The sequence below is a fragment of the Simochromis diagramma genome, unplaced genomic scaffold (assembly GCF_900408965.1).
Source record: "Simochromis diagramma unplaced genomic scaffold, fSimDia1.1 OVJJ01000487.1, whole genome shotgun sequence".
Taxonomy (NCBI): domain Eukaryota; kingdom Metazoa; phylum Chordata; class Actinopteri; order Cichliformes; family Cichlidae; genus Simochromis; species Simochromis diagramma.
In genome coordinates, this window is record NW_024387305.1 from 7481684 (window position 1) to 7504088 (window position 22405).

The following is a 22405-nucleotide window of genomic DNA, read 5'->3' on the forward strand; positions in this document are numbered from 1 at the left end:
CCCGACAAGCATTTAAAGCCATATTACCTTCAACAGTACATGCTCTTACTACAGTAACTGTAGTAAACTTTACAAATAGGTCATTTTAGCTTGCTGGTAGGTGGTTGCTAGACAACGTGTTTATATCTGGGCCACATCATTCCTAATTTGGAGGATTTTATTTTACAAAGCTATATCAGTCTGGTAATAGACAACTGCCAACAATCAGTTTTTCTTAGATAATTAAATTTTTGGTTGTAGAAATACAAAGCAGTACCACACCTTAATTTGTCCTTCAGGTAACACTGTCACACTTAAATGTTACCTGGAAAAATTACCAACAATAACCATTCTAATTTTTTTAAGTCTTAATTGATGTTACATAGAACATCATTAAATTGTTAGCTAAAATACTGCTACAGTGCTTATCGCTGCCTGCAACCGTCTACATTTACATACTGATGAAGTAAATTGGAACTAAACACTGCCACAGCGACTCACGTAACAATATACTCGACCTTGAGAATCCCAGGTGTTTGTTTGTTTGCATTTCAAACACGTCTCTCTCTCTCATGTAAACTGGTTAAGCGCTTAATCGCTAGTTCCAGGGGAAGGGAGAGAGGAGTGGGACGGTTAAAGTGGATTATTTTGCAAGAGGGAAAAAAATTGGGGAGGCTGAGCAGCAATCGATGGTTTTTCCCCCAGAGCTCCACAGGGATTTTCGTTGAGTGATCTGAAGTGGCACCCCGCTGTGCAAACCTGAGTGCTTTGACTCCACATAAAACCATTCAATCACAGAGCACCGTGTTCTACTAAAAAGCCCCTTATGAGATCATTACCAAGGATGAACAAACAGGCACTAATGAAAAGAGGCCGAGCACTTTCCTTGTGAGAAGGATACCGAAAACAAGGGGAAAGTTGGAATCCAGCTACAGTCACAGATTGCAGTTTGACTTGTGTGCTTTTCTTTTACTGACCTGAGAAGTTAGAAAGTCGTTTGCTTGGTTTTTTGAAACTAATGTCCTCCTGGGAAATATTTGAGCTAGATTTTGGTTCTTTTTTCCCCCACTTTAAGGAGTATGTCACTAGTTTTACAGTTTGCTTGAGATGTGTAAACATTTGCACATCTCCTGTGGTTTTTAGGAGCTTCTAAGAAAATAACCCTAATGATCTCATAATGATCTCATCTGGGTTGTTACAGTGTGAGTTTGAAGACTAACAATTGATTAAAGGACGTCTGGAGAGTTTGACCGCATCTGGTCTAATTCTTTTTCCAAGTTATCTTTTGGAAAGCCCCAGAATTACAGTGATGAATCAGTGGAGTGCCCCTTAATTCAGCCTGTTGTTCACAGGATAAGATAAAATTAGAGGCTGTGGTGAATGTGGGTGTTTTCTTAATGTTATTTTTCTAGAAAATTTTCAAGCCTCTTCCAGTTTTTGTTCGGGGAGGGGGGATTTGATTAGATTAGAAAGTACATATAAGGTTGAAATGGTTTTCACATGTACAGAGGGGGAATAACACATATACTAGATAAAGGATGTTGAAGATGGAGCTGCCAAGAAGGAGAAAAAGAGGAAGGCCGCAGAGGGGATTCGTGGATGTAGTGGCTGGGACCTTCAGAGGATTGGTGTGACAGAAGAGGATGCTAGGGATAAGGTGAAGTAGAGGCAGATATCCTTAAAGGGAGTTGCTGAAAGAAGGAGAAGAAGACTTAGAAATGAGTCTTAGTTCCACTAGATATCTTTACTATACAAAATAATTTGTTCTCTGTGCCCACCTAAAATCTGGTTCAACAGAGATGAAATCTGACATCACATCTAGTGATATTAGATTAATACTCCAGAAATACTTCTTACATATAAAACTCAGGTGTGTTGCAAGCATCACAGTTTACAGCACATTTTGCTAAAAATATTACCTTAAAAAAGTTAAAATACTGAAATGAATGATACTCGTTATACAGTAAGACCTATTTAATTATAGATGCATGGATGTGTTCATCGGGTTAATGTTCTTATAAATCTTGGAAGACTTCCCCTGTTGACAGAGTATTATTGTTTTTAAATATATGTTCTAATTTTGTTAATAAAAATCTATGAAACTTGAAACTGAATCTGTCAGATAAATGTAGTGGAGAGAAAAAAATACAGTTTTGATGGAATATTATACGAGTACCTTAAATTTGAAACTGACACTTTTTCTTTTCCAGTGACCTTTAGTTCTTTTCTTCCATACACATTTATATAGTGTGAGCTGCCCAGTGTTGGAGTTTTAAGTTGTGGAAATGCTGCCTTTTCTCAAATATAATAGAACTAAATGGCCCTCGCTTTGTGGTCCTCAAAGTGCCAGAGACAGATTTGTAAAACTCAGCGGCAATCACAACCCAACTGCTTACAGAAACTTCTGTCTGAAGGTTTTTTTCTTTCTACTGTCCACATCTGCCAGCCAAAAGAAGTGTAGAAGTAGTTAACATGAGAGCTCAGCTGACGGCAGGTGCCATTTACATTGTGCCATGCTGCCTGTCATCAAGGGTAAATGCAGTTTAGCCCATGTAGTTTGGTAGAAAGAAAATATATCCTACATGAAACTGCTTATAGTGGGGTCTTTGGATTTCTTAGAGTGATTCTGCAATGATTTCTGTGTTAGATGGCACTTACCTTTAGAGCGAAAGTGAGTGCTGTCTAATTCCATCATACTCAGTAAAAGGAAGACATCTCTGTTGTAAAAATGTTGCAAAAATTAAACATTTACTATTATTCAATCATCTGGAGCTTCTAGTTCACAACTTAATATTCACCCGGCTTGATTATTGCAATTCACTTTTCACGTGCATCTCTCAGTCCTCCGTAGCTTGTTAGTGCAGAAGGCAGCAGAATGGCTGCTAACAAGAACTGACGGTTGGTCACATATCACACTTATTTTTGTATTCCTTCACTGGCTTCCAGTGAAATTCTGAATTACCTTTAAAAATCTGTAACGGACACAAAAAGATCTACATGGACGCGCCAGAGTCCACATGAAGGAATAAGAAAAGATTCTCCTCTTATAGATGAAAGGCAAACCATCCTTACAAGCCAAAATGATTTTTGTACCAGGCTGTAAACATGCTTTTTTAATACTGGACATTTTGACATGGGAGTCTGTGGGGACTGGCTAACTTTAAAAACCTGCCTCAAGTGGCCACAACAGGAAGTGCAATTTTTGGCTTCATCTTTTTTTCGGCCCTGAAGGCTGCCGCTCGGTACTCTTAGGCATTTGAACAGAAGTGATTCATTTGCTTTTGGGAACCTGCCACCATTGTCAAAGTCATCACTAACAGAGACCTTGCCAAGATCAAAGAAACCAGCAGACCAACTACAAAGGAGCCTCAACAACTTTCGACCAAAACAAAATTTTTTCTTTCTTTTTTTTGGCACTTTGGGATCCTGGGAACATGAAACCCAAAACGGTCGTATTGGCAGTTCATCCTGTTAGCACACACAGACAAACAATGTCAGGATAATGATGCAATCCATCAAGCAGAAACGGCAACAAGGGGCAGCCCCTATGCAAAGTGATACTAGTGCGCTTTAAGGGCCTCAGAAAGCACCTGCTTGTTTCCACAACACAGACGAAACTCCCATTTGTGAGCCATTTCCTTTAAACACTCATTTACTGGTTTCCAAATCGGCTGGAGCCAAACTTAAGTGGACAGGAAGTTTCGCATAAATCAGAAACTCAAACACGTTTAAACTCTGGAAACATCTTAACTATCAGATTTCTACTTTTATGTTTGTTGAAATGGCTTCTGATACCCGGGATTACATGAGCAGCGCTTCTCATCTTTACCAACAACATTTTCCAACATCCAAGAATAACCCAAGAACAAACGAGAGTAATTAAATTGTTATACGTCAGCTGCCAGTTGTCATTGACAGGTGACAAAGTTTCTAAATGCTTGAACAACATTACGTGTCAAGAACACCAAAAGCAATGCATTTGTCACTAGGGGATTAAGTAGCCTTGCCATGTACAAAGTCTTTCGAGCCACATGAAACAGCCAGCAGCAGAAGCAGAAACTATATCGTAGCACTGCCAGTAAAGAGTTCTCGGTCAGTGTACAGTGTGCCCTGGTTTAGAGCCACATGCACAGATTAAAAGCCTACAAACATTAAAGGGCTTGACCACCTGTCTCAGTCCTCTCTGTCAGGCCTGAATGAGACCACAGGGAGATCCTCTTCCTCCAGCACACCACCTGCTACCACTAGCCCCCTTTAATGGTGGGCAAATCTTTAAAGATCCCTCAATGGTACTTTGTAAGGGTGCCCAGCTTAACTTGCAAAACCGCGTCACACTGTGCTGTGACTCGCCTTAAACTTCAAAGTGCATTTCCCAATTTCTGATGTGTTTTATTCTCGAAATTAACCTCAGTGGGAAATTATACCTTGTTGAAACTGTTCCTGCAAATGACAAGAAAATTATCTGTTGCACAAGTGAGCATGGATTTTGTACATATCAAAGTTGTAAGAAATATTCAACTTAAGTCATGCTGTGTTTAAATACAGATTTTAAATATTTAAACCTACAATAGATTTGCACTCATGAAGGTCTAAAAATTGGATACATTTAGCTTACACAGCACACGGGTTGAAGACTGGGAGGAGACACACACCCTGCCTCGAGAGGTCATAAGTTATTGTACTAGTGCCAGTCCCAAGCCCAGATAAAAGGGAGGGTTGCATCGGGAAGGGCATCCGGTTTAAAATCTGTGCCAAATCAAACATGCAGATCCATCCACTGTGGCAACCGCGTGGGAAATAAGATAAAGTACCCAATCTCTACTTTAGTCAGTAGCAATCTCTCTAGGCAGATATCTTCATATCAATTTAAGGAATATGTAGCAAGAATTCTGTTTACAAAATTTTGTGTATTGTGATTGGTACTAGCAGACCAGATTTGAGCATGCAGGTAAACAGTACCTGGGGACCGCTACAGAGGGAAGATCCTATATATTTGCCAAAATACTTTTCTGAAACTGCTCAATATGGTTTAAGGAAGATTTAGAGTTTCATTAGCGTGTGCAGAACTGATATCCTCTGACTATACCGGACCTCCTGTACTGTTTTCAGAGACGTAGCCAAAGGGTTCTCACGTTAAACCTTAGCACTGTTGGAAATGTAAGCCAAATATTACCTGTTGCTTTGGGTAAATATAATGAGATAATTAAAATACTTCCATCATGCATTATTTTATAAAAGTGATTAAATTACATTACCTTACATACGTCACTAAAATAAGGAGAAAAAAAGAAGAATATTCATTTTAAATAATTATGGTTAATAAATGTGGTCTGTTATGGACTGGTGACCTCTCCAGGTTGTCGCCTCTATCTTAGGAGGCAGCACAAATCATCTACTAATCAGAAGGTTGATGGTTTGATCCCTGGCTACTGCAATCAACATGCCAAGTTGCTCTGCGATGGATGTGTGAATGTTAGATTGAAAACACTTCACATGAGTGAATGAGGCATGTCTTATAAAGCACTTTGAGTGCTTAGGATGGATAAGATATATAAGAACCAATCTATTTCCCACTTACTTGACCACTGACAGAAATAGTGAGTGTACTGGAAAGGATGTTGAAAATGAAGCTGCCAGGCAAGCGGAAGGCCAAAGAGGACTGTGGATATGGTGAGGGAGGACATGCAGGTGGCCAACATGACAGAGGAATACGCAGAGTGCCGGAAGAGATGGAAACAGATGATCTGCTGTGGCGCTGTGGTTACCCACAACGGGTTCAGCAGAAAGACGGAGAAGAACACATTACTGTAACTAGTTACTTCCCAACACTGCTCCTGGGGGAAAGATTGGTCTCTTACAGCGCATAGTGCTCCATTATGTCCACTTCCCAATCACTAACTTTGTCTGTGCGAAAGGTAGCATGAACTTTAACAGACAAGAATCCTCTGGCATAATATTTTTGATCTGCTCCAAATATAAAATCATTCACCATGATTGCACATGCACCTTTTTTTTTTGTATGTTTGACCTCTTTTAACAACATTAACAGTAAGCTAATATGTTATGAGATTTATTTTACCTTATGGAGGCTAAAATGTGGGTTAAAATTTCAGTAGTGCACTCTTTAGAAGTCAGCTCTGTGCTAAAAGAAGAAAGAAAAGACAAAAACTGTACGAAGGGAGGAAGCCTGTTTCATACAATGATCAGCCACTCTCTCGCTGACTCGGTCTGCCTCTCGTTGCTCAAGGCAAACCTTTTCATCCTACCCAAACAGCAACTCATGACACTTAGGAGTCCATTTAACTGCAATGGAATAATAATGACCGTGAGCAGAAGCTGATCTCTGCAGTAGAAGTAAATTACAGTAATGATGAACAGCGTAGGTTATATAAGATGTCTGATGGATCAGCATATGCACTTTGATGGAAGTTTATCAAACTGAGCACAGCACAGCACCAAAGGGAAAGAGAGAGAGAAAAAAAAGAGTTTAACTCAGTGTTAAATTTAATGGTACAAGTCAGAAAGGCTGGCTTACATCAAAGCCCACTTTAAACAGTGGCCTTTTTTTCTGCTCAAATAAAAGAGAAACTATCATCATCGTTAAACTTGGCCACGGATTGTTTTTCTCTCCTTTGGATCGAGACAAAAAGGTTTATTTATCCTTCATTTCTCCCACTGCCATGTAGGTCAGTGTCAGTGAATCAGATGTAGCATACATTAGGGAGAGGAAGAAGAAAAAAAAAGGCAGAGCAAAAGCCAGACCCAGACTGGCCATCTGGCAAATTTGGCACAAGTCTGAAGAGAGAGTCCACTTTTTAGCCATTACTTACAGATATGGTTTAATGATGATATTTGTACCAGCGTGAATATGTCAGGGCATTTCAGAGTGGACCTTTATATCATTTGACTGTGAAATCAGACAAATTACAAAGTAATTTTATTTTTATTTAAGGGAAAACTCATATCGCTGTACAGAAAAAGCATCGATCTACACACGAGGCTCATCCTTGTGGCAGGATGCTCTTACAGGTACATGCTTCTTTTAGTTGGTTAATGTAGACAATAAAGAAAAATAAAGAAAACATTTCCTGCACTAAACTGCTCACAATAAGGCCTGTCAAGTAAGAAAGTCAGAACTTTTCAAATAGAGCAATAGAGCATGGCAAACTCAGCCAGCAATCACAGCAGATCAGCTGGTCTCAGTGTCCACTCACATTAGCTGAGGCTCAGCTGCCCACTGTTGGAAAACCTAATATGGTATGTGCTATTAGGCTGCTTCAGCATGTTTACAGTTGCTATTGCATCTGCAAGCCGCTTTGCAGACCCACCTGCTCATCAGTGTCACATCCGTTGACACTGATATCTGCTCTGTTCTGTGACAGAGTCTTTCTGCTGTTCTCACCATCGTGGAACAAAAAACCTATTTTGATCGATTTTGAATCATGGTTGCTTCACAACTAAGATAAGAATCAATCAATCTAGAGGGTTTACTGGCAGGCTGAGCTTCATGTATAAACTTGGTTTTGGAATCAGCTGTCTCTTAATGTAATGAACCTGATAGTGAAGGGTGACAGAGTTATATGTGTCTTAAAAAACTGTTAAAACTATAGGAGAAAACTCTAAACTCTAAATCCAGTAACTCTGTGACAACTTGAAACATATTTCCCTACTTTGGGAAGCAAATGTTATTGTTTATTTACATGAAATACCCACAGATGAACACTAGCACTAGATTAGAACATCAACTGAGAGGAAATCAGAATATAACCAAAGCAAATGAGCTGAGAACATAAACTATTCGTTTAAAGAAAATGTAAGAATTAAGTTAAGGTGTAGGTGTGTTCTTTCTAATGGCCAACAGGAGGCAAATCCTCGGGTTGCAAAATAACAGAGGTCTTTGAGATTTTCTGATAAATGTGTGGTCCCCGTAGTTAGTTTAAAGTCTGTTTCGCTACAGAACTGTGTTCATTTTGTTAATTATGTCCCAATTTCAGTCTAATATACATTAAAGCAGGCTATACTTTAGGATGTAGCTTTGTCCTGAGACTGAGAAGTTATGTACGTGCAGCATTCTCAACCCACACTTGTAAGGTTTCGTTTTTCTAAAAAAAAAAAAAGATGGTGACTACCAGATGGCCAAAGTCAAGACTTCAAAACTCGAGTCCATAAACCAACTACATCTGTCTATAGTGTGGATTAAAAGGTGGAGCTTTAACAGCTGTGTAGATTCTGGTGATATTTGTCAGTACAAGCTCCATCTTTCACATTACATTTGAACCACTTTACCAGTTAAATAATAATTAGAGCTGCTTTTAGTTTTTAGAGTTGGATGACGGGATGAATGTGTCGCTCTCAGTGGCGAGTACACCACAACTGTAACTTTGGAGTAATTTGTTGGTGTAATTTTTACCATCTTATTGGTTTCATTTACCTTCTTGAATTCACTTTAATGAAAAACATAATAATTAAATCATGCATGATTGTGGACGGTGGCTGGTTCTAAAATTTGAGGTGTGTGTTTCGGTGTGAGTGTCCCCTTAGTCCTGTGTCAGCTGTATGATTTACACCATTAGTACATTGTTATGTTTCCTCTGCTGGAGGTGTGCATGTGAACCTGCAGACCATCAAAGGAGGTACAGCCCGTTCCCATGCTTGTTCCTTGGGTCTTGCTGTTAAATATAAGAAGATCAGGTTAAGTGATCAAAGACCCTTGGTTTCTTGGGCTTAAGTGTTGCTCCATTTCATCAAAGGCCATTAGTCTTTTTAACCTCCACTACCTCAAGGTAACATAAAACTCACAGGTAATGGAGCTTTGCCTTTCCTGTAAATACTGTCCGTGCCTTTTTCAGTGGGAACCAATATGAAAGAGGATATAATGACACAAAATGGCAGCTTCTTTTCTCACATTCCTCCAACCCTGCAACAACAAAGGCACCTGTCTCTTTTATCTGAAAAAAACAATACAAGCAGACTTCAAAAGCATATCCGGCTGACACTTGGTTTTTCCTCTGACCAAAGTGTTTATCAGACAGGCATATATCAGCCCGCTCTGGGGCATTGTGTTGCCAGTAACCCACTTCCTCCAGCCCCTGGTTAATTGTCACGACATGTGTCCTTCCAAACCACAACTTGGGAGCTATTAGTATCAGCTTCCTGTTGATGACTAATATATTCTCATGGCACTTGTTTCAACCAAACAGCAGTTAAACACATTTGCGGTATTCAGCTCAGCTGCTTAATAAATCAGATAGGAACAAACAACAATCACATCTTTGATGAAAAGGATCTTTTGTAACATGATCTTCTTCTCCACATTTTGAAGTTTTAATAAAAGCCGACAAAGTTTTCCACAGTAAAGGAGTTCATTTCTTACTGAGGCCACCCATGGTGCCTTTGTGAACCTGCAAGGTACTTTGAGTGAAAACATCCACAAAATGGCAAATGTTTATCATTCGCTGATTTAAAAACCTGAGGTAAACGAATGCTCTTTTTTTTCTTTACCTTCGCCAAAGGCTGTTTAATGTAAAGAAACATTGTTTTTCAAAGTCTCTGGTTTTCCATAACCATCTGCATACCAGCTAGATCTGGACCAGATGGAAAGAGAGAATGGAGGTTTTTCTCTCTTTGTCTGCCTCTCTTTTTTTCCCTGCGTGTGTGAGAGAAAAGGTCTAACAATGTGCACTGAAGACAGACAGTCTCTGAAACATAAGGCCAGCATGTGTTGGCGCGCTGTTGATCTACAGACTGCTTTGTTTCCAACTCGAGCCTCGCAAGCGTGCACAACAGCCACATCATCAGTCTGATAATGCCACTCACTACTTCAGTAACATACTAATTCACTTCTGGTGTACTGAGAGGAAGTACAAGTATCTTCACAGCCGCTGTATGAAGCATAATACATTAAATGCATTACCAAAGATCTTGTCTCTGTAGATTCTGTATGCACATATCTAGATATCCTCCTCATAAAGATGCAAGGAACTGTGCTGAGGAGGAGAAGACAGGGGTGGGTGGAGGAAATGCTCTTAACCATTAAGTTTACATAGGCTTCAGTTCCCACCACCAACCCTTTGATTCAGTCATGCTGGCGCTTTAAGTGCTGGTGTTCTATCCTCACAGAATATTCTTTCAAATATTCATTCCCTGATGAGAGAAAACACTTTGGCACTGTAACATCTTCATGTGGAAGTCTTTTCATCTTAATTTATAATAGTGATTTGGCTGTACATTAAGCACTACTGCCACAGTTCAACCATTCATTGTTGCCATCGTTAGATATGCAGCCAGCACATCCAGTTCGCGGCTTCTGTTTTTGTCGGCTGGTAATCGTTTATTTTTCTGAATTCATTATTTAGATACATGGACCCAAATCATGTCTAATCAATAGAACGTGGACTTCAAGCAGTAACCAGAATGCCTGCAGTGCCCAGTCATAGTCATTAAAAAAGTTATCTTGACTTAATTAAACTAAGCTACCTTTTTATTCTCTTGTTTTTGGTTTCTAGTTACAAGTTTGTTAGGTTTATGCAACAATAATACTTGATCTGTTTATTGTGGAGGTTTGGCTGAAAATCCTGAAATCAAACCTGTGCTGTGTGCTCTGTTTCCTTGAGCTGCAAGCAATGACATCACAACAACATCACTGGTCAACTGCAATGAAGTTGCTGGACCAACTCCAATACAGTAATATCACATTGCAGTGTATTACCCATCCAGCAAGACTGCTACAACTGTAATGTGCAGAATCATGATATTACGCCACTCTTGTCTCATAGGGTGGGCGTACAACTGCATAAATGTTTGTCAAACAAAATTAGCTTCTCTATTCACTCTCTGCTCTTTCAGCAAAATTAGCACCATCACACCTTTGGCCTCCTGTCAGCGCTCGAGTGCCAGTGGACATGCTTGTGTGAGTCTGAATATTTGGGGGTGCGAGTTCAATTTAGCTGTACTTTTGCTACACAATCTGGAAGGAAAATCAAAGTTGTGCGTACTGTTACGGCTCAATTGTAGCTTGGCAGACCCACTCTCCATTGAAAATAATGGGCTCACTCTGGGCAACACTGCATTTGTTCACTTGGTATGAAACGACAGTAAAGAGAGCCAACGCACTTCAAACAAATGGCTTGTCAGACTCAGATGTGGTTGGATAATAGTTTGTACAAACTGATTCATTCCAAACATGCTCTCTTCTTTAGCAAGAAACTAAACATAGTCACGCTGTAGTGGCAACTTCATTGACCCTGTTCTCAAGGAAACAAAACAAACTGCATATTATTTATGACGATGATTAAGTGATAGATTTAGCTTTTGACCAAACAGCCGGGTGACAAATAAGAACTTTACAAATGTTTCCTCAACACTAATGAGCACCTTATTTCCCTCTGAGCATTTCGAAGCTTTAACTTAAAACACACCTCTCCCTTTCTTTTAGCTGGATCATCGTTGCTGGCCTCCTTTACACTTTCCCTGTCTGTTTCTCAGTATCTGCTGCCAGCTGGCTAGAAATCCAAGCCATGCTCCGTGTATCACTAAATATCCCATATAGCTCTTTGGCCACACATTTTTGTCAGTTCTTGGTGACTTTACAGCATTAATCAGATGTCCTTTGAAGCTCCACTGATCTCACTTTTTAGCCGACAACAAATAACATGCACTTTTATTACTTGCTAGATATTTCGTATTTCTCCTGCTAATCCTTTCAAGTTTGTCCTCAGCAGCACTCTATATGCAATGATCTGTCTCTTACTCCCTCCCTCCGTAGCCCTCATCCCTCTCTCTTTCTATCTAATCCCAGACGAAAGGGAGTTGGACACTCTTTCCAAAAGTTGGATTTGTAAATAGCTCGAACCACATCTAAGAGAGAGGCAGAATTAGCAAGAAAACACCAACTCGGGGCAAAGAAAAGAAGAAAGAAGGAAAAATGCAATATTGTTCAATTTCGGCCCAGAAATCCTTTAAAGCAAGTCCCATTCAGGAGGTTATGGAAGACCGACAAATGAATTTTCATTAGGGGTTAGTCCAAAGTAAACCTTTGAGCCATGCACAATTTCCATCCTCACTTAACATGAAAATGTGTTTGATGTCTGTTTTGCTGAAGAAATTATCAAAGGTAACTGGATCACTTTTGGTTCCATGACGACACTACAGTAATTTCTAAAAGGTCCAGAAGTATCGAGGAGGAACATCCACTGCGGACATGCTCTGAGGTGACCTATGCTGAGCATCGCTGCACTTTCAGACTCACGACTGTCCCACTCATGTTGGTGATGTGTCTTGTCTGTTTCTCCAGGAGACGCCTGCAAGGCACCGTGGTCTGATCAGGGAGCTGCTGGCAAACAATACCAGGGCCCAGTGCCATCTCCAGCTGCTTCCTCTCCACAAAGGCCTCACTGAAGTGGATTGTACTTATTTATTCCTCTTTTAAAAAGCTGACATGAAAGCCAGAGCTGTTTATGTGTGTTTATTATGACTTGCGTCCACAATAGGAACCTTGAGGAAGACTCCCCCAGAGAATCAAAGTACGGGTGAGCGTTTGATGCAGGATACAATTGGTCTCAAATGCCAGCATCAGCTGTTACTGTGAGTTCATTAATTCAGCTGGCATTTAGGCATGATGTGGCATGACCTCAGCCTCGGTACAGCACCACTCGTGCTCTCCTTCTTCTTTTCTGCCACTAAGACTGCAAGTGGGCGTGCTGAGTTCTCACTACCTGAAAGTGACAAATGTCTCTGCCGTTGTTGCGCAGAGCACCTCGGCACTCACTCTGAAAACTTGGCCATATCCCATGCAGAGCCCTGTGGGGAATGGCAAAGCCTCACGTCTGCAGCCGATTAGGGAGAGAGATTAAGACCTGCCAGGAGAAACCGGGCCATGGTGGAGGTGTGGGTACTGGGAGAGATGGAATGAATAAAAGACGAGTTCAAACCAAATCAGGCCTGCTGGGCTTTATCCACCATCAGCAGCAGAGTGGTTGAAGCTTCCTGATAAAGATGCAAGGAACCATGTGGAGGAGGGGGAAAAACGCTGAACCATTAAGTTTACATAGGTTTCGGCTCCCACCACCAACTGTCCACATGCTATCCAAAATCTATTCGCCCTTTTCTTCTTTTCCCTTCATCTCAGCTCCCACCCGATGCGATGGCCCCTTTGATTCAGTCATGCTGGCGCTAAGCTTTTAAAGGGAGATTTTTTTTGGTCCTTACTGTAACTTACAGTAGGAACTTTGCTGCCTGTATTTACTCCCTGTTGAGAGGAAACCGTGTCATCCATTTTTAATTCAGCACAGAAACATCTTCATTTGGAAATCTTTTTATCTTTACTCTTAATGACAACGTGCTTATAAATAATGTTTTGCTGTATAAAATCATTGCCATCTTTAATGGATTTTTAATAGATATTGTTTAGCACTATCAACGTGGCAAGTTTCAAATAGAGAGGGGGCACAGAGGCAACTTTAGACACTTTTAAACAACTTATTTTTTATAATAAAGAGCTCAGGTTTCATCCAAAAACCAATGAAATGTTCTGTATGGGCCACCTAAGCTAATAACTACATGCCAGGCCAGACAAACACATTTTTATCCAGTGTTGAATTGGGTACTTTTGGCTATGTTATCCTTCCGTCTTTCGATTTAAGAATGCTTGAACTTTTACTGGCTGGTACTTTAAATATGTGATGAGTAAATCTACAAAGACTTTGTGAGGTGTGCTTACCCTGGTAGTGTTGGTTAATACCGGAATGAAACTGGCCAGTTTTAATTTGTTATTATGTGGTTAAAAAAAAAATCCCCAGTTCTCTAATGTGTTCCAGTAACTCACTTCTTTTCTTTCTTCCAGTTAGTCTCTTTTTTTGTATCAGGAGTAGCTCCACCATCTAGTGGCTGGAACAGAAACATATCAGCTTTCTCAAACATGCACCCACTTCATATACAGTCTCCAGCATGGTACATAAAATAGTACTCATGTTGCTTCTGTGGTAACACAAATAACTCCGAGCCAATCATTTGAAGTTCATCCATACTCCACTAATGATGCTAATAAGGCTAATGACAAAGAGGCTCCTCTGTTCTTCTTTCATGTCAGCCATGAACAACATCTCCCTTCCTTAGGACAGTATTGAATGGATTTTGGCTTCAGAGGGTAGCTCAATTCGCTTTGAAAATCTAGGGTTTTCTTTTTTTGTTATCATGAGAGAGAAGGCGACTGGAGCAATTGAGAGAAAACGGGAAAAGGATTGTTTGGAGTCAGAAACACATTTCAAAGGCTTCCCCCAAAAACAGCCTGCAAAATCTGAGATGAAACCGGCTAATAAAGCACCACACAGCAATAAATAATGCAACAAGAGGAAACAACATGAAAGATCTTTTCATCTTCTTATAGAGAGAAAAGGGGAAAGGAAGCAATGAGAATATGTATACGCTTAGTTCTGTAGTCAAAGTTTGTTGGACTTTGCTTTGAAACTATGGAGCATTTGGTCAAGGGGAGAAATGTATTGTATTGTATATGTAAGAAAACCATACTGTTATTACTACATGTAGATAAAATACAACAATTTATCTAATTTTAATGGCAGAATATGCTTCAACCCTTACTGCATCCTCCATGTTTCTTTTCTAGTTGAAAATTTCTGTGACTCAGACAATGAACAGGCTAAAAATCCCCTTGCACCCACCCAAAATAGTTCTGTCCACCAGCTGATGGCCAAGGACAGAGATCAAACCGACCACAAAGCAGGGAGTGGGGGGGTCGGTGCAAGAGCAACAAAAGAGCTTCCTCTCCTAATCTCTGTTAAATTAGAGTAGACGTGCGTGGCAGTGTGGGCTTCCTGCAGAGGATGAAGGGGATTGAGCGGTGACTGGAAGTGAACTGTGTGGTTATGATATTATTAATAAAAGCAGCATGGAGGCTGTACAAGTGCTAAATCTGCATGTGAGACCTGTGAATGTGTGTGTTAGTGGGGCAAAGTGAGAGGAAGAGAGGGGAGGAAAAAAAATAGACGGTGTGGAAGCAGCAGTGCAGTTGTGTAACACTGACATCTTGTGGCCAGATGTGTAAATTGATTGTAAGATAACTGTTTCGTGTGATAGTTATTACATTTGTTACATTTTTTATCTACATTACCCCCTAAAAGTTAACAGAATTCACAAAGATTATGTTATAATGACAACTTCTACATTTTACTTATAGCAAAAAAATCAAGCAAGGTTATTTAAAAAGTTATAAACACCTTGTAAAAATTATTAAAACTACAAACAGAATGTGAAAAAAATAACTGCTGTTATCTTATGTTCAAGACATTTGTATGTTGTGCTGAAGAGATATCAACTGACTCTGAAATAGGGCTGTGCTGCACTCTCATGTAATACCACTTTAAATCACAAGGTGGTGCCACGGGTCGGTGTAAGCAGTGTTGCCAACTTAGCGACTTTGTCGCTATATTTAGCGAGTTTTCAGAAAAAAAGACGTGAAAGCGCTTATCGCTTTTACTCTCAACAAGCAGCGGGTGCTGTAACGCAGTCAGTTCTTTTACTCTTTTACTCTTATGCTGTTTTGTGGATCACAAGGTTTAAAACTACTTATAAACACACACACAAAGTAACTCCACCAGAGTGCCTATTTCGGGTCACTTTTGCCGGTCCAAGCCCGGGTAAAGGAGCAGGGTTGGAATTGTGACATTAAAAAAAAACAATAATTGCTAAAAGAAATTTAATTTGTAGTTCTAAATAAACTCTAAATGCATTTAGGACGTTTTTACTAACTTTAAGTCTCTTCCACGATGTTATTTCTCTCTCCAACAACATAGGTTACAATTAGATTAGCATGACCAATTATGCAAATTAGGCGATGACGTCATTTAGCGACTTCTAGCGACTTTTAGGACAACCAATAGCGATTTTCCTTACTGAGGAGTTGGCAACACTGGGTGTAAGATCGGCATAGCAAGGCAAAGCCACACATCTGCAGCCGATTAGGGAGCGAGATTTAGACCTGCCCAGAGATGGTGGAGGTGTGGGAGCTGGGAGAGATGGAATCAATAAAAGATGAGTTCAAACCAAATCAGGCCTGCTGGGCTTTATCCACCATCAGCAGCAGAGTTTCAGGAGCTTCCTGATGAAGATGCAAGGAACCATGTGGAGGAGGGGGAAAAACGCTGAACCATTAAGTTTACATATGGTTCAATTCCCACCACCAACTGTCCACATGCTATCCAAAATCTACTTGCCCTTTTCTCCTTCTTACTTTGTCTGATCTTGCACTCGATGGCGCCTTTGATTCAGACATGCTGGTGCGCTGGACTTCTAAAGGAGCTTTTTCTTTCTGTTCTTACTGTAATTTAAAATAGCGGGTTCTCTGCTTGTGTTTAGTACCAGCTGATAGGAAATCAATTCATCTATTTTAATTCAACACGGAAACATCTTGATTTGGAAATGTTTTTATCTTTACAATATTAGATAATATTGAAGCTATTATTACCTTTTGTACATAATTTATGCTTACTGTCATACTAATGCGTGATTTAGACTCCTGTGGGGAATCTATGCTCATGACATACATGTTAACCCTTCGCGTAACCGAACGTGCACCCCCGAGAAATATAACTACACGACGGTTACTGTATGGATGGCCGTAGCCCATACATTGAGCGGGTAACCTACTAATCAGAAGGTTGGTGGTTCAATCTGCTCCAATCTGCATGCCAGATATTCTTAGGCAAGATTCTAACCCCAAGTTGGCTTAACCTGCATTTTAAATGAGGCACAAATCTTGGTTCTGCATTTGAATTTTAAATTTTCTGTAATGTCTTGAAGCACCTCTCCACTCTGTTTCAACATTGCTCCACTCCTGATGATGATATTGTTAATCCCTGTTTGCATATTTGCACCACTACAGGATCTTCTTCTTCCTCAGGCTGCTCCCTTTAAGGGTCGCCACAGTGGAACAGCTTGCTCCACTGCACCCGATCCTTAGATCCTCTGTCATATACGTCCTCTGCATATCTTCGTCCACTACATCCATGAACCTGGATGTAGTGGATAACAATTTTTTTAATGAGCCCATATTTTCATATGTGAAAAAAATAAAGTTTGAAAAAAGGAAATCTGTGAGAAAAGTACAAAAAGCTTGGGCTGCTGGGAGATCTTCCATGTTCCTGAATTGTTTTCCTTGATGATGCTTACACATCATGGATCTTTGCATAATCTTGTGTAGTCTGTAGTCTGTGTTTTCTCCTGTTTATCATCTTACTATGCTTCTTTTTTTATCCCTCAGCCCCATGCTGAGGTTACCCCTAACTTCCTATTAAAGGAAAATCTCTTTTCTCATCACTTCGATGTACTTGCTCATAGGGGATTGTCTGATTGTAGGGTCTCTACCTTACAGAATAAAGTACCATAAGTTGATTGTTGTTGTTGTAGTGATGCTGCTCAGCATCACTATGTGCATCATCTTTCACTCCATAAAGGTGTTTGTATGTTTGAGTTCAAAATGCTGGATTCATTATGAGTGAAGAACAAAAACTGAACGCATACTTGATGCACATTTAATTGCAGATGACAACAGTCATTGCTAATTGTTGGGACCCTTATGCGCTCAAGTTTCCATCAAATAGCATTTAAATTAGCACAAAGTGGTTCTGAGTCATTGCCATTATCCTGTGATGAAATATTTCTATTCCTTTATCCATAATGTGCCGAGTGACGAGTGAATCTATACACAGCTATACATTCGTCTTACTAGTGTATCTGTTACCAGACTTGCCTACTACATTAAAATGCACCATAACATATTAATATTTTTTATAACATATTGATATTTTTACTTAAAGTCCCTCTAGGTTGTCCAGCTGCGAATACTGTAATTTGTAATACTGTAATTTGGACACGTGACCCACAGAGGCTGTTTATTTTTGTGGTTTTATAGCAATAGAGCTACTGCTGTTTGGGGATACTTAACAAAACAGGTGGAAATGAAAAGATTAAGTACAACATGCAAACCTAGCCTTGGATATTTCAGGAGGTGAAACACAAACGTGCAACACAAACGCCAGCAGAGGGCGAAAGGGGACAATTTAGTTATCTCCACTACTTCTTTCTTATTTTAAGCCAGCTGGTCGTGTGTCGTGTGTGGCTTCCCAGTTTAAATAAAGCACAGGAAGGTTTTTTGTTTGAACCCAGTCCCCCCGCCCTGTTTGTATATCAGTATTCGGCATATTTGTATGGCAGCACTGGATGAGCGCAAGCGGACAAAAGATACAAAGAGATGCAGGTGTGCAAACAAGAGGGAGCTCGCGCCGTACGTTTCTTTGCTGTTTGTTTTCTCGTTAATGTCGGAGTCTGACATCACTGCTGAAAGTTCCTGTGAGTGTTTCAGAGAGAGAGAGAGAGAGAGAGATTGACTGGGGAGGGTGAGGTGGGGGGAGAGAGAGACTGGGGTGGGTGAGTTGGGGGGGAAGAGAGACAGATAGAGAGGATTACCGTCGCCTAAGCTGTGCGCGCCTCACCCCATCCGCATCACACGCGCTCACCTGCGCGGGGACTTTCGTCAAACGCAACTTTTGCTTTCTGTGGGGGATTTCGAGCCTCTCGTTGCCCACACCCAGGTGATATGGATTAACTGCACTTCTTCGAGGTGCGGCGGGGTTTTTTGCGGCGCTTTTCGAAGTTGTTCCACGTACAGGACGGTCGGGACGGCCCGCCCTGCGCTCAGGAGGGGATTAGAGAGCGGAAACCCGCTACTCGGTAAGGTCTTTACACCTACAACCAACCAGGATGAACACTGAGCACACATAGAGGTGCTAGAAACATTTTCTGTGCACCGATATTACCTTTATTTCCCTTACGTGCATGAGCGCAAGCTCTCGAAGCAAATAAGACGGTGCTTTGGCTCAGTTGGCTGGACATTTGTTTTAAAAATCAAATAAGAAAAAAAACTTGCTTATTGTTAGCCTGCTAGTTTCACAGTGCAAAGAAAAGTAAAGGTTTAATTTTCAATTCATGTTCTTAATTAAAAAAGTTAATCTGCCACATTTAGAAGTCTCATTAACTTCCTCCGATCTTTCCCTTTAAAACACACGCAGCTTAAAGAGTGCAGGTGAAAGATGGCACCCATTCACAGCTTCACCTGTTTAAATCCATCTCAGTCAGATTAATGGAGGGGCGGAGGCAGCTGAAGCTTCAGCAACAATCTGAGACGTAGACTGTGTAGAAAGGGCTTGAAGGCGTCCCTAATGTTCCACAAGTTCCACTCCATTCATTAAAGAGACATTCCCAGGCTGCTTTTAAAGCACTGGGAGTCGCTCAGTTTCTGTGTTCAACTGCTGCTAAAGAATTGATGAATAAACTAATAGTGCATAGTCTGTGTGAAATGAAAATGTGTTTTACTAATGCATCACTGCAACCAGAAACACACACACACAGCTACATGCATTTTACAGTAAGATGTGTCTCCAGATATTTTGCTGCATCATGCTTCAGCCTTCACAGAGACTGGGCTGATGCCACTGTGTTTGGCTTATAGGTGGCACAGTCTGCTGCTGCTGCTGGACTGTGAGTCCCAAAATCGATTCGTTTCATGCAGACACACTAATACAAAGCGTGCCCTGATGCTCAGGATTGAAACTGAAGAAGACTGTGGGGCCGACTGCGTTGTGATGGCTCTCCCGGGCTTTACTAATTTATGATGTTATTTTTAGGCTTGACTACATTTTTGATGCTGCCTATTTGTCAAGTTTAATAGCGAGTGAAAACTCGGGTGTGTCCGTCAACCTCTTTGTGTGCACACGTGCCTAAACTTGATCAGGCAAAAATGGTGTGTGGGGATACTTCAAAGGCCTTTCGGCACTTTTGTTCTATCATTGAGGTTTGGTGTGTAGTACTGTTCAAACCATTAAAAAGTGCTTAAAATGACATTTCTCACCTATACCGAGAAGAAGCACACTCTTCAACTTTAGCTCCAAATGTAATCTCCCTCAGCTCCTCCTTCACAGTCAGAGCCTTAAATCTTTACAACCAGCTAAAAAATATGAGATGGATTTTCAGCCCGAGATGGGACTTTTTGAACCCTCATTCCCAAAACTCAGCTGTCTTTCTGACTTCACATTGTGCTGTAGTTAAGCTACTTGAAACGTTGAAAGAGATAAATCCTTTCAAAAGGCTTCTCCAAACATCTGAGAATATGAAGGCGTTGGAAAATTAGAAGCAAAGAAAGCGAAAAACTCCCCAGCTTCTTACTGCAGAGAGGTGAATCTCAACCTCGGGATGGCTGCTCTAATGAGGTCTAAAAGGTTTTAGGTCAACCCTAATCTCCTCTGCCATAAAGACGGCCCTTTTAGACACGTTGGCTTCAGTGTGAAACACCTGATTAAAGAGTTTTCCAGCAACAGCAGAAGTAGTTCTCTAAGCGCTTTTACTGTATCAGAGGTTTTCCATCATTTCATACTGGATAGGGAGGATCACATGCTGACAGCTGTCTGTCTGCTGAGTTAGTAGAAATTTTTCTTACTTCAGATCTGATCTTCATTTGAGTGTTGGTGGGATTCTGGGCAGTTTAGCATGATGGGATGTGGTGTTTCAGTTGTGGGATTACACTTGAGTATATTATTACTGCTGCAAAACAAAAGATATACAGAGCGTAACATGCCATTCATTTTAAAGCACATAAACATAAAATATATGGCTCATTGTCTATTATACCTGCGTTTATGTACCTCCAGCTGGTGTATGAACAAAAAACATTATCACCTTTAGTCATTAGTCCTTGAGATTTGCATACATTTGCCTCTGACAGATATTTAATATTGGATTTTCTTCTATAAATAAATAACCAAATCTAATATTTATGATTTCTTTGTTTAATTTGTTTTTTTAGTTCTTTTAGAAGAAGATCTGATGATGTTTTAGAACCCATGTATGGAAAAATGTATTTTTCTGCAGTAGTACAATTAAATATGACATGACATCATTAATCATAAAGAGTATTTTAAGCTTTTTCTTAGGACTCACTCCATTGTCTTGTTGCCTGGAGCCGTCATACAGCTGTAGAAAAAAAGTGGGGAAAATTTACATTTCAGCACTTTGTGACAGTTTACAGCACAGGCAGAGCAAGCTGACAGACACGCATATGTTTGCATGTTTGAGCTTAGAGACATAAGGTCACTCAACTTTTGGCTGAATGTCACAGTTTTGTCCAGTATATTGACACTCACCATGTCTCACACGCATACTGTGACGCACTGAAAAGCCACCAAACATCTAACAGATAGGACGAGAGTTGGGTCAGAGCAGTTTGAAATGCAACCAGTCGATTAGGACAAATTAACTTTTGACTTTTGATGCAATTGATTGTTTTTTTTAAGTAATTGGAATACTTTGGATTACTAAATTACTATATCTCATACCAGAAAAAGAGGGACGTTCTATAGATAATAGTTCTGTTTAAACATCTCAAAACATTTTTAGTGAAGATAATTTTATTTTTTTATTGTTGTACTTTTGTTTACTCGTGAATAGTATGTCTGACATTTTTTGTCGAGTTCCTTGCTTTGTGGCAGTACAAAAAAACCCTGTTGGTTATAAGCAACAACTATCAAGATCTGTGGGGTATGCAGGTCATGGAAGCAAAACTCAAAATAGCACACAAGGAACACAAGCTAACCAAAATAAAACAGAAAGTTTAAACACAGATACAGACTTAGACACACAAACTTGACATACACAAAATGTAAGCAAACATGGAGACATGAGCTACTACATACATGGGATGCCAGGAAGGACACACAAGACTCAGATGAACAAGAGATAACTAAGATACGAGAGTAACTAGAAACATGAAAAACGAAACTAGGAAACACTGGAAATACTGAACTAGATGACGAAACAATGAGAAACTAGAATACACTCATAATAATAACTCAGACTTGGATAAAGAACACAGAAAGTCAGAACACAAGAAAAAACTGAGGAACCGTGACAGCAGTAGTTACTCCTAAATAGTCCTCCATTTCTGCAGAAATGTGCGGCGCAGGACATATTTTAAAGATGTAAAGAAAATGTTATCAACTAATCCTCAGTCATGCAATTCTAATTACTAATTATATATAAAAAAATACATAATATGGCATGGGTATTTTTTTGTAATGAAACTACATTTAAATATGCAATTCTATGTATGAATGACTTGAAGGTTGCAGCTGCCGACTTAAAGTCACATTCTCCCCAGAAATGAGTTTCTTAAACATTACTTCTCTTGCAAGTTGACTACGCAAAATAAGATCTGCAGTTTGACACTTTTGAGCTTGTCAGCACAACACAGGTTTTTCTTTATTCACATAAAATCTGGAACCTATGAGCTAGAAGTGTGATGTGATGTCACTCTTATCCAGTAAAGCGTAATAATAATCTGGTAACTTGAAGCCTGATTTGCACG

At 40.1% G+C, this 22405-nt stretch overlaps 1 protein-coding gene across 1 annotated transcript in view; it reads left to right on the top strand.

Moving 5' to 3' along the window:
- Positions 1 to 18404: 18404 nt before the first annotated feature.
- LOC120716960 (FERM and PDZ domain-containing protein 1) overlaps positions 18405 to 22405 on the top strand; it is a 48370-nt gene continuing 44369 nt past the window's right edge. Inside the window, 1 exon segment of the mRNA XM_040004716.1 lies at positions 18405 to 18720. The gene's annotated coding sequence lies outside the window, so the exon portion shown is untranslated.